The sequence below is a fragment of the Leopardus geoffroyi genome, chromosome D1 (genome assembly GCF_018350155.1).
Source record: "Leopardus geoffroyi isolate Oge1 chromosome D1, O.geoffroyi_Oge1_pat1.0, whole genome shotgun sequence".
In the NCBI taxonomy this organism is placed as follows: Eukaryota; Metazoa; Chordata; class Mammalia; order Carnivora; family Felidae; genus Leopardus; species Leopardus geoffroyi.
Genome location: NC_059329.1, coordinates 56,628,742 through 56,643,405, shown reverse-complemented (window position 1 = coordinate 56,643,405; position 14,664 = coordinate 56,628,742). Strand labels below are relative to the sequence as shown.

The 14,664-nt window shown below is 53.5% G+C and overlaps 1 protein-coding gene across 10 annotated transcripts in view; it reads right to left on the bottom strand.

Moving 5' to 3' along the window:
- The window catches only part of GDPD5 (glycerophosphodiester phosphodiesterase domain containing 5), an 87,563-nt gene that overhangs the window by 45,327 nt on the left and 27,572 nt on the right, over nucleotides 1-14,664 (bottom strand). For 7 of the 10 annotated variants that reach the window (XM_045483983.1, XM_045483984.1, XM_045483986.1 and 4 more), the window contains one exon: nucleotides 8,513-8,596. The gene's annotated coding sequence lies outside the window, so the exon portion shown is untranslated. Of the gene's footprint in view, nucleotides 1-8,512; nucleotides 8,597-8,903; nucleotides 9,034-10,826; nucleotides 10,975-14,664 lie in introns of those variants that run through there. The other 3 variants (XM_045483978.1, XM_045483985.1, XM_045483980.1) reach the window with 3 other exon arrangements.

Genomic DNA, 14,664 nt, shown 5'->3' with positions numbered 1-14,664 from the left:
CCCCAAGAGTAGGCCCTCTGCTGGTCAGATCCATCACATCTGTCCCCACCTTTGCTCTGTGGCTGGGGCCTCTAGGGTTCTTCCCTGAGCCTTGGTTTCTGAATCTGTAAAATGGGGTAACAGCCTTTGCCTTGACACCCATAGGAGACCAGACTGGGGGGCGGGTGCCGAGAGGGCACATCACTGCAGTGACTGAGGTATAGCAGGTGGGCGTTCTGTGAACAGGGGCGCACGCCCAGGTCCCCCTGCTCTCACAAGCCTTTCCCAGGAGCCTGGACTGAGTCCCACATGTCCTCTGCCCTCCCCCACCCCCCACCCCCCAACTGAGCATTACAAGGCACCAGGAATGGAAATTGCACTTCAAATCAGGAAAGCAGAACTGCCTGCCCTAGGGCCTCAGCCCAGGGCTCAGCTGATTGTGGCTCTTGGAATCATCTCCCCCCTTGCCCCTGCTTGATGAATTTTCACACCATTCATAACTATAGGGGCATCTTGGGGAGGCAAACCTCTTCTCTCTCCTCTGCATATTCTCCTGGGGCCTTTTGTCCCTTCCCACGGCTTCAGTTACTAGGTGTGGCAAAGCCCACCTGGTGGCTGTGTCCTGATTGAGACAGCCAGAAGCAACTGCCTGTCCCCGGGCGAGTCACCCAGGCCCTGCAGACCCAGCATAGGCCACACTGACCTCTTCAACCTGCTTTTTTTTTTTTTTAATTTTTTTAAATGTTTATTTTGAGAGAGAGAGAGAGAGAGGGGCAGAGAGAGGGAGACACAGAATCCGAAGCAGGCGCCAGGCTCCAAGCTGTCAGCAGAGCCCGACATGGGGCCCAAACCCGTGAAACGCGAGATCACGACCTGAGCTGAAGCCCAATGCCCAACTAACTGAGCCACCCAGGCACCCCAAGGCTTTTAATTTTTTTTAATTTTTTAATGTTTATTTATTTTTGAGAGAGAGAGACAGAGTGTGAGTGGGGGAGGGCAGAGAGAGAGGGAGACCCAGAATGTGAAGCAGGCTCCAGGCTCTGAGTTGTCAGCACAGAGCCCGATGCAGGGCTCAAACTCACCGTCCATGAGATCATGACCTGAGCCAAAGTCAGATGCTTAACCAACTGAGCCGCCCAGGCACCCCGCCCCCCTCCCCCCCCAACCTGCTTCTAACATCCCTCACAGCCTCTTCTCACCATCCCCTTGGCCTGGCTCATGTCTCATCTCTCCCCTAGGTAGGAAATCCTCTGGCCTCCCTCTGGGGATCACACCCCACCAACCCAAGCCCTCACCTGTGGCCAGAGCAAGCTCTTGAACAAATGGTTTCTGATTTCTCCAGCCTTATCCTCCAGAACTTGCTGTCCCTTCAGCTGACTAATACCTACCCATCCTTCAAGTCTCAGCTCAGACATTATCTCCTCCAGGGAGCCTCCCCTGAGATCCAGGTTGGTTAGAGGGTTTCCCAGCTTCCCATAGCCCTCAGTCTTCCCCAGACATCTTGCATGAGCACCATTGATGGGCCTGTCTCCCCCATGGGATGGCTTGAATTATTCCCACATCCCCAGGGACCAGCCATAAGAGGAGGAGGCACCGAGGGCTTCCCGGAAGGTACTTCTGAGGAGGCCCAGAAGTCTTGCTAACAGAGACGTGCTGCCCAGACACTGAGCACTCAAGCAGGCTCCCAGAAACCAGACTCTCCCCAGCCTCCCCTGCCACTTCCTTTTCCCACCAGGGCTAATGGTATTACTTAGGATGGATCGATTTCTCCAAGCCACCTCCAGGACTGCCGGCATCAGCCAAGTTCCCAAGAAATCCCTAGCAGGGAGCTCCTCCTGGCCCTGGGATAAGAGCAAGCCCTCGCTTCTGAGCCTGATGTTCAAGGGCGCCCCTCGGCCCAAACTTCTGTTTTCTGCCTGAACTCCTGGCCCCTGCCCTGAACTTTCATAGCCTCCTGTTTTACACAGGGGAGGGCCTTCAAGGGGTCAGACCCGGGATGGAGTGGGCACCTGCTACAGAGCAGGATATTGGCACTATTAGGGTCCTCTCCCATCCTGACATCCTGAGCACGGACCTGACCCTCCTTCCTGCTTCTACCTCACACGACCATCCTCACCGCCCTGAACGGCGCTGGCTGTAGCCCCCCAAGCCTGTTCTCTTTCCTGAGAGTGGAAAGAACTTCAGGCCAGATGTCAGTGCCCAGGTTCCAGCCCGGTCTTCAACGGACTTGCCGTGTAACCTTGGACAGGTCACTAGCTCTCTCTGAGCCTTACTGTAACCACCCGAGAAACGGGGACTAGATGGAGTGACACAAAAAAGTACCCAAGGCTGCAAAAAAAGGAATCAAACATAGATACATGTTACAACATGAATAAATCTCGAAAACATGATGCAAAGTGAAAGAAGCCAGTTATTACAGAAAGTGACAGGGATTGTACCAAAGTAGAGCTCGACAGCCTTCTTTTATAGTCTAGAAATACTGGCCCCAGGGTGAACAGATGAACAAACCGTGATCCACCCAGACAATGGAAGAGTACTCAGTGATAGAGCGACATGTGCCATCAAGCCACACGAGCACCCGAAGAGACCTTCAAAAGCCTATCGTTAAGTGACGGAAGGCTCCAGACTATATGATTCCAGCTCTGTGACATGCTGGTAAAGATAAAACCATGGGAGTGGTAGAGAGATCAGCGGGTGTCAGGGGTGGGGGGCAGGAGAAGAGCAGAAGATTTCTAGGGCAATGAAACTGTTCTATAGGACACCACAGTGACGGACACATGTCACCATACCTTTGTCAAACCCCACAGAATGCACCACACCAAGAGCGAGCCCCAGCGTAACTATGACTTTAGGTAACACCGTGTCAACATTGTCTCCCGCGGTAACACATGCGCCACCCTAATATAGGATGGTGACAATAAGGGCCACTGTGAGGTGGGGAGGGAGAGTATGGTAGCAGCTCTCTTTCCTTTGGATCGATTCTTGTGTAAACTTAGATACCTCCAAAAAAAGAAAAAAGCCTAGGGGCACCTGGGTGGTTCAGTTAGTTAAGCATCAGACCCTTGATTTTGGCTCAGGTCACGATCTCACAGTTCACGAGTTCAAGCCGCACGTCCGGCTCCATGCTGACAGTGGGGAGCCTGCTTGGGATTCTCTCTCTCTCCTCTCTCTCTGCCCTTCCCCTGCATGCATGTGCTCGCTCTCACATGCACTCGCTATCTCTGTCTCTCAAAATAAACAAACTTAAAAAAAAAAAACCCAAAAGTATATTCATTAAATAGATATGGATTCAACTTCGATATCTCTATCAATGGATTGATCAACAGACAGATAGGCAGGCTGGAGAGATTAAATGATTCACCCAAGACCAAACAGCCGACTGGGGAGAAGGGAGGATTTGAACCCAGGACTGCTGAGTCCTTCCATGGCACCAGCCCCAGAGGGAAGGTCTGCCCACATTCCTGCTGCCTTCCACGGCTGTACCGGCCACAACGCCTGTGTCACTGCAAAATGCATATCAAAGGGCCAAGCCCAATATTTTGGTTGGCACTCGGGGAGCAGGGGCATGGAACAGCACCAAGAACCCAGGGGGAGGGAAAAGGAAACCCCTGACAAGTGTAGGGCTGGAGGAGGAGGAGACCTGACCTTCTCCAGGAGCCTGCTAGGGCCCCAGGGAGGGAGGCAGAGCACGCGTGTGGACAAGGAGAAGTCCCCACTTCTTGTTGGCCATGGCTGGCCTCACGGTCCTCAACCCCAGCTCAGCCTTGGGTGACCTCCGTAAGCCTCTGGCCTCAGCTTTCCTATCTGTATCATGGGATACATGCCACCAGATGGTCCTCAAGGGCCTTTCTGGCACACCCCCCAAAACCTTTTAACCACCTGTCTTCATCACCAGGAGGAAAGCAGAGATGGGGCTGCACAGGGAGGAGGGAAGGACAAGCCCCACAGTCCTCGCCCAGTCTGAGGGGAAGAAGCCCTTCCCTTCCCAGGACTAATGCTGGGAGCCCTGAGCCTGCCCCTGCCTAGAACAGTCAAGATGAGGTTGAGAGCTGCAGGAAGGCCTGAGACAAGGTTAGAGGCCTAGTCATCCTGAGCCCCAGGCCAGGGCTCTGCCCCTGCCCAGGTGCCTTCACCATCTTTGACAGAGACCAAGGTACGGCAATGACCCCAACATTCCCTTGGAGTAAAACCCAAGGCATAAAAGGCACAGGGCTATGAGGACTCCTCCCCATAGTGCTCAGGAAATATGGCCTTGAAGGTAGACCAGGACCTCCCTGGGGTTCCTCCTCACTGCCTTGTCATCCCCTGCTTCCAGTGCAGGTGTGCCCGTGAAACAGACTTAGCTCTGGGCCCCTCTGCCTATCTTCAAGGCCTGGAAAACTCCTCTTGGTCTCAACTCAGCAGCCCCTCCTCCGGGAAACTTTCCCTGCCTGGGTCAGGGTCTCTTCTGGGTCCCATAACTCCCGTGCCTCCGCGGTTCCCAGCACGGATCACCGAAGGCTGGCTTCTTGGAGAAGGTGGATCTAAGCGGAATTCAGAAATAAGGAAGGATTTGTGGCACAAAGTGGGGGAAGCAGGGGCTCTAGGTAGGGGACAGCACAAGGAAAGCCTGGTGACAGGGAGGCATGAGCAGGGCCTCTCTCAGAGCTGAGGGCACCCCCAGGTCCCAGCCAGCAGGTGAAGCCCATGTGGGTTCCATGATGGTGAGGCTGTTGCCAAAAGGAGACTCCTCATCCTCTGGGAGCCCAGGAGCAGCAGGGCACCTCCAGGAAGCTCACCAAACAAGCATACCCAAACCCACGAGACAAATCCCTGGCCCCAGGGCTGGGGCTGGCAGTGGGGGGACAGGGCTCATAATGGGATCAGCCAATCCCAGACCCTACCCCACTGCCCTGAGGCACAGCTTTCGGCAGTTGGCTTCTGAGGAGTGCTCCCACATTTACCACCTTCCCGTCCCTGAGCCTCGTCAGATGGCTAGAATGGGGAGAACTGGCTGCCACCATCTCACTGTGTGGCCTTGGACAAGTCAGTCCACTTCTGTGGGCCTCACAGAAAGCCCTAGATTTAACGAAACCAACAGAGAAGGTAGCCAGATGTAGGGAAGGAAGGAAGTCTGTCAAGGAGGCAGCTGCCAGTGGGGAGAGGCTGGGAGAGGTGCCAGGAGGGAGGCCTCGGAGGTGAAAAGACGAGGCAGGCCAGCAGCCCCAGTCCCTCGTCATGCCTGCTGGTTCTTTGGGAAACAGCTGCTCAGTGGCCAAGGCTGGGGCTCTGCAGGAGCCCTCAAAAGATCAATCAGGCCATAATTAGGGTCGTTATTAATCTCTTTCCACAATGGTGCCAGGCAGCCTGTTTATCCAACACTTCCGTGCCAGGAGACCTCTGATTTCCCTTCCCCTCTGAGCAGGCCAAGCTGGACTATATTCCAGGCAGACTTGCTCCCAACCCTGGCGGTGGCTTCCCTAGTTCTCCCGCCCCTTTTGCCCCTTGCCCACCCCCCCCGCGCCCCCCCCCCCCGGCAGAAAGTTCTCCCTGCTCCTCCCTTGGGAAGGGATGGCTTCCTTGGAACGGTGGCCTCTGGGAGGACTTATTCCCTACCTAAAGCTCTTAAGGTCACTCAGTGAATGTTTAAGTCTCTGCTCAGTACCAGGCACTGCTGGGAGCCAAGCAGGATTCACAGAGAATCGGACACGAACCTTCCTTTCAAGGAGACAACCACACTGCAGCAACAGCAGCTGGGATTACGGCCACGTGCAGTGTTTTCTAGTGCCCAGGAGCCTCCATGCATATCGGCTCATGGAAGCATCTGGCTGATTCCAGAGGTAAGTACCAGATCCCCGTTTTATGGGTGAGGAGGGGAGGCTAGCAGAGGTCAGGATAGGTCTCCTGAGCTGCGCCTGCCGTTGAGGCCCTAGGGGGACAGACCTGCATGTCTGAGGTATGTCTGGGGCTACAGGATTGGACAGGAGTCAGGAATGGACCCTGCCCAGGGGACCTGGCTTCTCTTGGCCTAGGAAGGACCTCTCTTTCCCCAGTCAGGGGTATGAGCGTGGGCTGAGTAGTCACCAAGAGTGTGACCTTGCCTTGCCTGGGATACAGAGCTTAGCATCTCAAAACTCAAAATCTCTCGTTACAGACTCTCTAAACCGGGGTCTCAGAATCACCTCACTCAAGACTCCTATGGTCAAGGAGTCCTGGCGCAATCCAACAGGGATCTAAGAACTATCCTTGGATTTCAGGCTATCCAAGTCCTCAATGTCGCGGCACCGGAGAAGATCTGCAGTCATTCCATCCGGCCTCCCTTCCCATGCAGAAATCCCCTGTACAGTTAGTTCCTAGGGGTGGTTCCCCAGCGGAGTGGCCTGTGTAGGCTTGCATACCGCCCCCCCCCCCCGCCACAGCCCCCTCCCTCCCTGGAGGGCTGAGTGCTTCCGTCTTTAAGCTGCCGGGACCCCTATCACCCCCCTCCCCCACTGGCACTGACAGGTTCTCCCTGGAGCAGGCAGAGTGAGCAAATATTCTCAGGGTTTCTGGCAGGGCCTCAAGGGTCAGCCTGGGGGGCTGGTGGGGTTGGCTTTCACTATTCTCTCACCTCGGTTGACACCCCAGCCTCCCAGGAGCCCAGTGATTCAGTCACAGGGACCAGGCTGGCTTTTTCCGACGCCTCTCCCTGGGTCCCCGGGAAGGAGGAGCCACCCGAAAAGGAGGAAAAGGAGAAAGCTGAGTCTGGCAGAGACTTGCACTGAGCAAACTCGTCCCTGCCCGGTTTTTACCCCCGGAGGGAACAGAGAGCAATGATTTATTTTATTTATTTATGTAAAATAGCAGAGTTATCATCCAAACAGGCTTCCCAAGCAGGCCCTTGGGGATGGGAAGAAAAGCAAGGCCTACCATTTAAGGAATCTTTCTCTTGCTTCCCTCCCCTTACACCTACCTGTCTAGCCTTACCTCCCCCTGCCCCTCCTCACACCATTCTGCTCCAAGCACACCACATTATCCGGCCTCCCCACCTCCACGCCTTTGCTCATGCTGGGCCCTCTGCCAGGAAAGCTCTCCCCACCACCCCAATTCAAATCCTATCCACCTTAACAAATGGACCCTGTGCAAAGCCTGGTCTGATCCCCACCCCCCCCCCGCCCCAGAAGCCCACTGCCTCCTCTCTTTGTGTTCCCGTCATCTGGCAGAGCTCTCGAGACATGATCACAGGCCTCTGTGCCCGGTAATTATCTGCTTCCGTAGCTGCCTTGCCCACCAGACTGAGAGCTTCCCCAGGCAGAGATTTTTAATCCGTTTGGCCAAGTTTTTCTGAAGACCCTGCACCAGGCGATGGGGACACAAGATACCCCAGGCCCCATCCCTGCTAGAGGAGTCACTTTGCAGGGGACCTGTGCCTCTGCACTGGGCCTGGCACCAAGCAGGCACCTGTTTATTTGTGAGTCAGAAAAGCTGCTTACACGTGCAGTGGAAGGAAAGGAGATCACAGCCTCTTAAACCATGCGACTGCAGAGCCACTTCTGAGCCCGATCCCAGTTCTGCTCCTGAATAATAATTAGCCTTTCCCAATTGACAGAAAAAAAAGTTACTATAAAAAAAGTCTCCATTAAGCATTTTCTCCCACAATTTTTGCTTAACCCCTTGATATCTGTTTGCACATATCTGTTCCGGGTCTAGTATAAGGTGACCTCAGAATTAGCACCGAATACTGATTTCCTCACTGTCCCTTCATCTCTCTTCACTGTGGTGTCCTGTGAAAAACAGAAGCCCCTCTACTTCTAGGCACGTCTGAGAACCTGGGGCCTAACCTTTTCTTCCCTCCTCTCGGATTTCTTGGTCTCCATCCGGTAACCAAAGAAAACTGGATTTACTAGAATGCCGAGGAAGAAAGTCACAGGAATTTGCTGGCCTGGCACACCTGGGAGGTTCATGCCAATTCCATGATTCAAGACCTCTAATTCCACCATTTGCTCTTCATTCCTTTGGCTGAAGCATCACCTTCGCCAGGATTATCTTTGAAAATACAGATCTCCTCTGGGAATGGGAGCTCTTTAAACCCCCAAATTGGATGTCAAGGAAACTTCGTTTAATACATGGTTCTAGAGGCAGTAAATCACAGGGATTGAGAATGTGCAATGAGAGTCAGTCTGCCTGGGTTTGAAACCCAGTTCTACCACCTACTAATTGGGAGGATACCACTACACCTCAGTCTCCTTATCCATAAAGCGGGGATAATAGCACCCACCTCATGGGCTGTTGAGGGGATTAAATGAGCTAATACATGTCAGGTGCTTAGACAAGTATCCAGCACACTGGAATAAGTTGTCTAAGAATACTCCAGTTCTTTACTCGCCCATCAAATGGGACAACAATCCCTGTCCCCCTTGATTGGCTTTTTTGTTCTTTGGTTTTTGTAAATTGCAAGGTGCTGTCTCCCTAGGAGAGGTAGATACTGTTTTAGAAGCCAGAGCACTGCTCTCTGTGGCTTGTCCCTATCTCCTTTCTCCCCCCACCCCCCACCCTTCCTTTCTCTTTTCTTTACCTGGAAGAAGGTAGCAGCGGCTGTGAGCAGGGCTCTTTAGGATGTCCCGTCCACGGAGGTGGTGTTGTCACTTCCTTGGGACAGCTGAGGGGACAAGGGGACAAACCCAGTCAGATCACTCATCGGTCCACCCTACCTTCTCCTCTCCCACCTGACCCTTAGCCAGTCCCCATGCTGTGCCCACCCCGTGCTGGGTGTGGGGCCCAGGGATGGGTCACGCCTTGTCCCTGCCCAGGGAAGCTGCTAAGCCGGCGGGTGGTCCAGCTATGGGCCACCAGACACCCCACAAGCAATCCTACCTCCACACGTGCTGCCCACAGACCAGCCCCAACCCCAAACACAGGACAACCAGTACCCTGAACCACTCTTGCCCGCTCCAGAACCCACGTACATGCAATCCAAGTTCCAGCCACTCTGGGGAGAAATTGGGGCTGCGTGTGGCTCCTGGGGGAGCAGAGGCCCTTTTGTGCTGCCCAGAGACCTGCTCCTCTGGAGGTAGCCGCCAAACCAGCTGCTCTTCTAATGCAGCCGATGGGGGAGGGCGGTGGGCTGGAGGCGGGATCTGGGGCACCGCAATTATGTGGCTAACTTCTGACTCATGTACTGGCTCCCCTACCACCAGCTCCTACAGCCGGCAGGGCAGCCCTCCTGCCCGGGAACTGGGAGGAGAGTTGGTTCCGACAGGCCTTGGAGAGAAACGGAGAAGGGACACAGCTCTGGGGCAGCACTGCGGGCTTGCAAGGGATGCTGCCGCGTTGCCCACCAGGGCAGAGCGAGGCTGGCGGGGCCGGGAGCTGGCCTGGCCTTCCCAGAGAGTTGTAGACAGAGCCAGGGTTGGGACCCGGGCCTCTTGGTGCCCTGCAGCCCCAGGACAGGGGTGGCTCAAGCCCATGCCAACATGAGAACTCTCCAACCCGATCAGGCCCTGGAGCCACACCCCAGCAAGAAACACACAGCCAAGCTCGGCCTCAGACCGGAGGGGGACAGAACTGGACTCAGAGACAGCTTAGAGAGGACATCCGGCTACTGAGAGACCCCCGGGGCACCCTAACCCTGCCTCCCTCTACCTGCAGTCCCCAGGTTTCTCACCATGCTCTAAACGCACTGCACTTTACAGTTTACAAAACATACTTCTCTCCTTCGCCTCCCATTCATTATGACCCTAAGTGATGGGTGGAATATAAACACTCTCAATAGAAACATTCTCAAACTTCAGCGTGCAAACAAATCACCCGGAGACCCTGTTAAAACAGTCCGACACAGTAGGTCTACAAGGGGGCCTGAGATCCTTCATTTCTGACCAGCTCCCAGGTGATGCTGGGGCTCAGGTCCAAGGACCACAGTTTGAGTAGCAAGCACATAGTGGTTAACAGCATGGGCACCGGGGTCAAACTGCCCACATCAGAATCTTGGTTCTTACTGTGTAACCTCGGGCAAGTTACTTAACCTCTCTGTGCCTCAATCTCCGTATTATAAAATAGTTACAATGACAACAATAATAGTAAACCTGACTCACAGGGTTGATGTGGGGATTAAATTACGTAAAATGCTTGAAAGTGATTATTATTTCGAAATTTAAAATGAAGGCTCTGAGACGTGGGCGCAGCCAGCAAGGTAGCAGAGCCAGAATTCAACCCCAAATCTCTTCGCATAAATCCTGAGATACCAAGTGACCACAAAAGGTCACAGCCAGCGAGCCCTCCCCCAGGCATGGATATTGAGGCCCAGAGAAGGATAGGGAGCTGACAAGTTCATGAGAAAGTTGGTGTCAGAAATTCAAGTTCATGACTCCCGGCCTCATGTTCTTTCCACTTAACTGTCCTTCTGCTCTGAAGAGAATGTGTCGCAAATTCTCCCTGAGGGCCCGCCCCCGTCTCTGCTTCAGCGGCTACATAGGCAGTGGCCACCCTGGAAGCCAGATGTGGGAAGGGCGGGATGTGGAGGCTGCCCCCTTGCCCACCGTGGCCCGGGCTCAGGTCCCCCTGCTCCCTCAGAGTCCTGCCCACCAGGCCGGGTGAGAACCGTCTGACATCCTCCTTCCTTTTCCATCTCCTACCTCTAATCTGTGGCACTGCTTGGTCTCAGGGTCACCCAGCTGGGGTCGCAGGCAGAAGGTGACGTGGCCTGGGCCTATCTCCACCCCCACGCTGGCTTCCCAGCACGAGACCAGTGGGAGCCTGTGAGTCACTTGAAGGAAGTGTTTGGCCCCAAACAGGAAGTGGCTCTTCAAGCTGAAAAGGGCCCCGAGGCAGGTGGCTGGGTGGCAGAGCCCCAAAAGCCGATTGGGATACAGTAATACCTATTCAGATTTTACCTGAAACTCAAACGTGGCGTCCGTCCTCTACTGTGAAACCTGCCAGGGGCTTTCCTGCTGTGTGACCTTAGGTACACCAGTGCACTTCTCTGAGCCTTGATTCCCTTGTCTGTAGGATCTGGGGCTGCATCACAAGACTGCCTATGGCCTGGCATTCCACAATGAAATGAAGGGTTGGAGGAAGTGAATACAGGTTTTAAATAAATGAGTAAACGCACACACGAGTGAAATGAATGAGTGAACGCAGACACAGAGGTTTAGACACCAGCCATGGCACAAGTTCCATCATTTATCTCTCGTTAAACTGTACGATAGAGATCTCTCTGATGAGATCTCATCCCATCCCCTGAATCACCCTTAGGCGTAGGGCAGAAAGGCCACTGCCCTGAGCCCCACACATCACAGACACATGCTCACAAACGAACGTAGTAGAGAACATACAGGAGCCCCCACCACAGGACATCCGTGGGACCCGGGAGCCTCATCCGCTCCCCTAACACCACTCAGGTTCCGCTGAAACCCTTCTCCATTTCTTGGCGTGAAGAACAAAAGATGATTCTGTCCAGATAAAGGTCTGTGGGTTGCGTTGTTGCGGATGAGGGAGGGGGACACTAGGAGTGGTGGTGGAGGAGGGGACTAAGTAGCAGGAAACATTCCAGAGGCAAATTAAACTTGTCAAATCCTTTCAGACAGCGACTAGCCATAGCTTCTTGCATAACAAAGTGTCTTTCCCAGTAATGCTGAGCAACATTTTCTTTTTATTTGGCTTTTCTCCCTGTTCCAATCTGTGGTTCTAAAAGTACCCATGAATTAGTGCGGTATCCACAATAAATACACAAGGCAGCTGAAGAACATCTTTCAGCATCTAAGAATTCATATTACTCAAATTAATGTAACATGAAGTGTGATGCTAATCCTTCACACTGGCAACCACATGGACACCTGGGACTGTGAATAGGTTCACAGTTACAAATGTTCAAAAATGTGGATATTTCATCTCTAAATAATTTTACTTTAAAACCTGATATTCGTTGATTACAACCTATATAATTTAAAAAAAATTTTTTTTATTAACATCTGTTTATTTTTTGAGAGTCAGAGAGAGACAGGGCACCAGCAGGGGAGGTGCAGAGAGAGGGAGACACAGAATCCGAAACAGGCTCCAGGCTCCGAGCTGTCAGCAGAGAGCCCGACACGGGACTTGAACCCACGAACCGTGAGATCACGACCCGAGCCGAAGTCAGTTGCCCAACCGACTGAGCCACCCAGGCGCCCCACAATGTATATAGTTTTAATATCCATAGATAATTTCAAGGAATGAAAACAAGTTTTGAGGATGTAAGTTCTCCTTTCTTTACACTTACTTTACGTTTTTGATGGAAATATATTCTATACACTTGAAATATAATCGCATTTTATTTTCGATCCTTCAGATGATTACCATCAATATCCAAATTTTATTTTATTTTATTATTATTTTTTTTTAATGTTTATTTATTTTGGGGACAGAGAGAGACAGAGCATGAATGGGGGAGGGGCAGAGAGAGAGGGAGACACAGAATCGGAAGCAGGCTCCAGGCTCTGAGCCATCAGCCCAGAGCCTGACGCGGGGCTCGAACTCACGGACCGCGAGATCGTGACCTGAGCTGAAGTCGGATGCTTAACCGACTGAGCCACCCAGGTGCCCCAATATCCAATTTTTAAATGATGTGAAAATCTTGATTACAACAATACAACTACAGTGATCTTGTAAATATGAAGACAATATATTTTACAAAATAAGTAGCAATGCATCCGAACATCACCAACAAAGCCCCCAGTGTGTACTAATAACTACATTCAGTCTCCTTTGCTATTCAGTCACTGTCAGTTGTATAAAACCTTTATGTGTATATTTCAATTTGTATTATGAAGATATATCTGTCAAGAAGAGAAAATCAAATTATTTCATTGAGCAGTTTCTGAGTTGTGGTATCACCAAATATCTGACAAAGCATATGGGCCTCCATTTGCATTCCCCCCCCCCCCCCCCGGGGCCCAGCAAACTCTGCCCTGGGCCTACCTGTCCACTCCCCGCCCACCAGCTCTCACTTCTGTGGGGCCCAGGCCGCCTGCCCTGGTCACTTCACCTGAGCATCTGCCGGGCTGCCAGCCAGCCCTGTCTTCCCTGGAGTCTGCCTTTTAGAAAGCGCTGTACCCATGAAAGGTCCTCATGCTTAGATGTGGGCCTTATTTCTAGAGCCGACTGGGGTTCCTTCAAGGACAGTGACCGTGACTTGACTAGCATCTCCCTCAGACCTGCTACTCCTTAAAGTCTCTTACCTTCCAGCACCATCTGGGAAGGGACCTGGCCCAGGGGGCCTAGAAGTGTCTGGCAGCCCCCTGGCCATCAGGCTGAGCGGATGGACCCAGTGACCTCTGGTCCCCACAACTGGTTTTCTCCTTTGCACCCCTTCTCAGTCCACCTCTACCCATGCTCCCCTTCGGCCCACTTACTCCGCGCCTACTGGTCACACTGATCCCCTTGGACTAAAGCCACCAGAATGCACGCTCCTGAGAAACCTCCATGTTCCCGGCCCACCACCCTTCCTAGCATCTTTCGCAGAGCGCTTCCAGAGAGCAGGAGCCAGGTTCCGGAGGGGGACAGGGTAGGAGAGACTAGGAGACTAAGCCAGGAGACCTGGGCTCTGAGCCTGGCTTGGCCACTGGCCGGCAGGTCAGCCTCCTCTCTAGGCTCAGGTCTTCGTTCCTCAAATGGGTTATAGCCACCAGCCCAGATTCCCCGTGGGAGGATTGGGGGAGCCCAGCGGACAGGGAGAACCGATGTGATAGGACCTAACGCCATCCGTCTCGTGTTTCCCACTGGCCTGGCGCGTGCCGGTCCATCTACCGCAGCACCGTCGACCACATGCGGAGGGCCGGCCGTAGCCTTGAAAGGGTCAGAGAGTCTGTCCACTCTCTCGTTGGTCTCCCTCAGCCTCCCATTGCCCCTGCACTCTGCAGACGGCAGAACAGCTCAAGGGCTCTGGGTCCCTTGTTCGAGGGCACAGCTATGTGAATGGCAGAGCCAGGGTTCATACTCGGACTCCCAAGCCAGTCTACACAACCATAAATCCAGTCACCAGCACACAGTCCCTGAGCTCTTCTGTGTGCCAGGAGAGGCTCCGAGCCCTGGTGGGGGAGCCCGCTGTCTAATTGTATAGAGAAAGGCACCGAGTGCCCTCCGAACAAAGGAGGCATGAGCTGGGGGTGGGGTGCAGGGGGGCCTTGTTGGCGGATCGGCGCTTTCTCCTAGCCTCACCCCAACCTAGTCCAGCACTGGATCCCCTGGAGGCAGCAACGAATAGCCACGACTGAACAAGTTTGTTTCCTCTGCATCCACCACCCCAGCCAGCCGCTCCCTGCCCGCTCCTTGGAAGGAAGGGTAGGCAGGGAGGAGCCCAGGCCTTGGGATACGTGTGCTAGACATTAAGCCTGAGGAAAGCAGGACCCCGTCCATCTGAGCACAGAACGAACCCTTTCCACAGCACGTCCATAAATGGTTGTCAGAGGAACCAGTGATAAACAGCGCGCACTGACCACTGGGGTCCCTACCTCAGTCCATCGTGTTCATTAAGAACTTAGTGCAGGTTCCAAATCAGACAGGGCTGGGAGCCAGAGCAGAGCTGATAAATGGTAAGGTGCTTCCCTAACCAGCCAGGGGGCAGGAAGCAATTCCTGGCCCTGTCACCTCCACCCTTTTGCTGTGTGATCTTGGGCAAGTCACTTTGCCTCTCTGGGTATCAAACAGGGATTAATACCATGTTGAAATCACCTGACCTGAGGTGGGTGGATACAA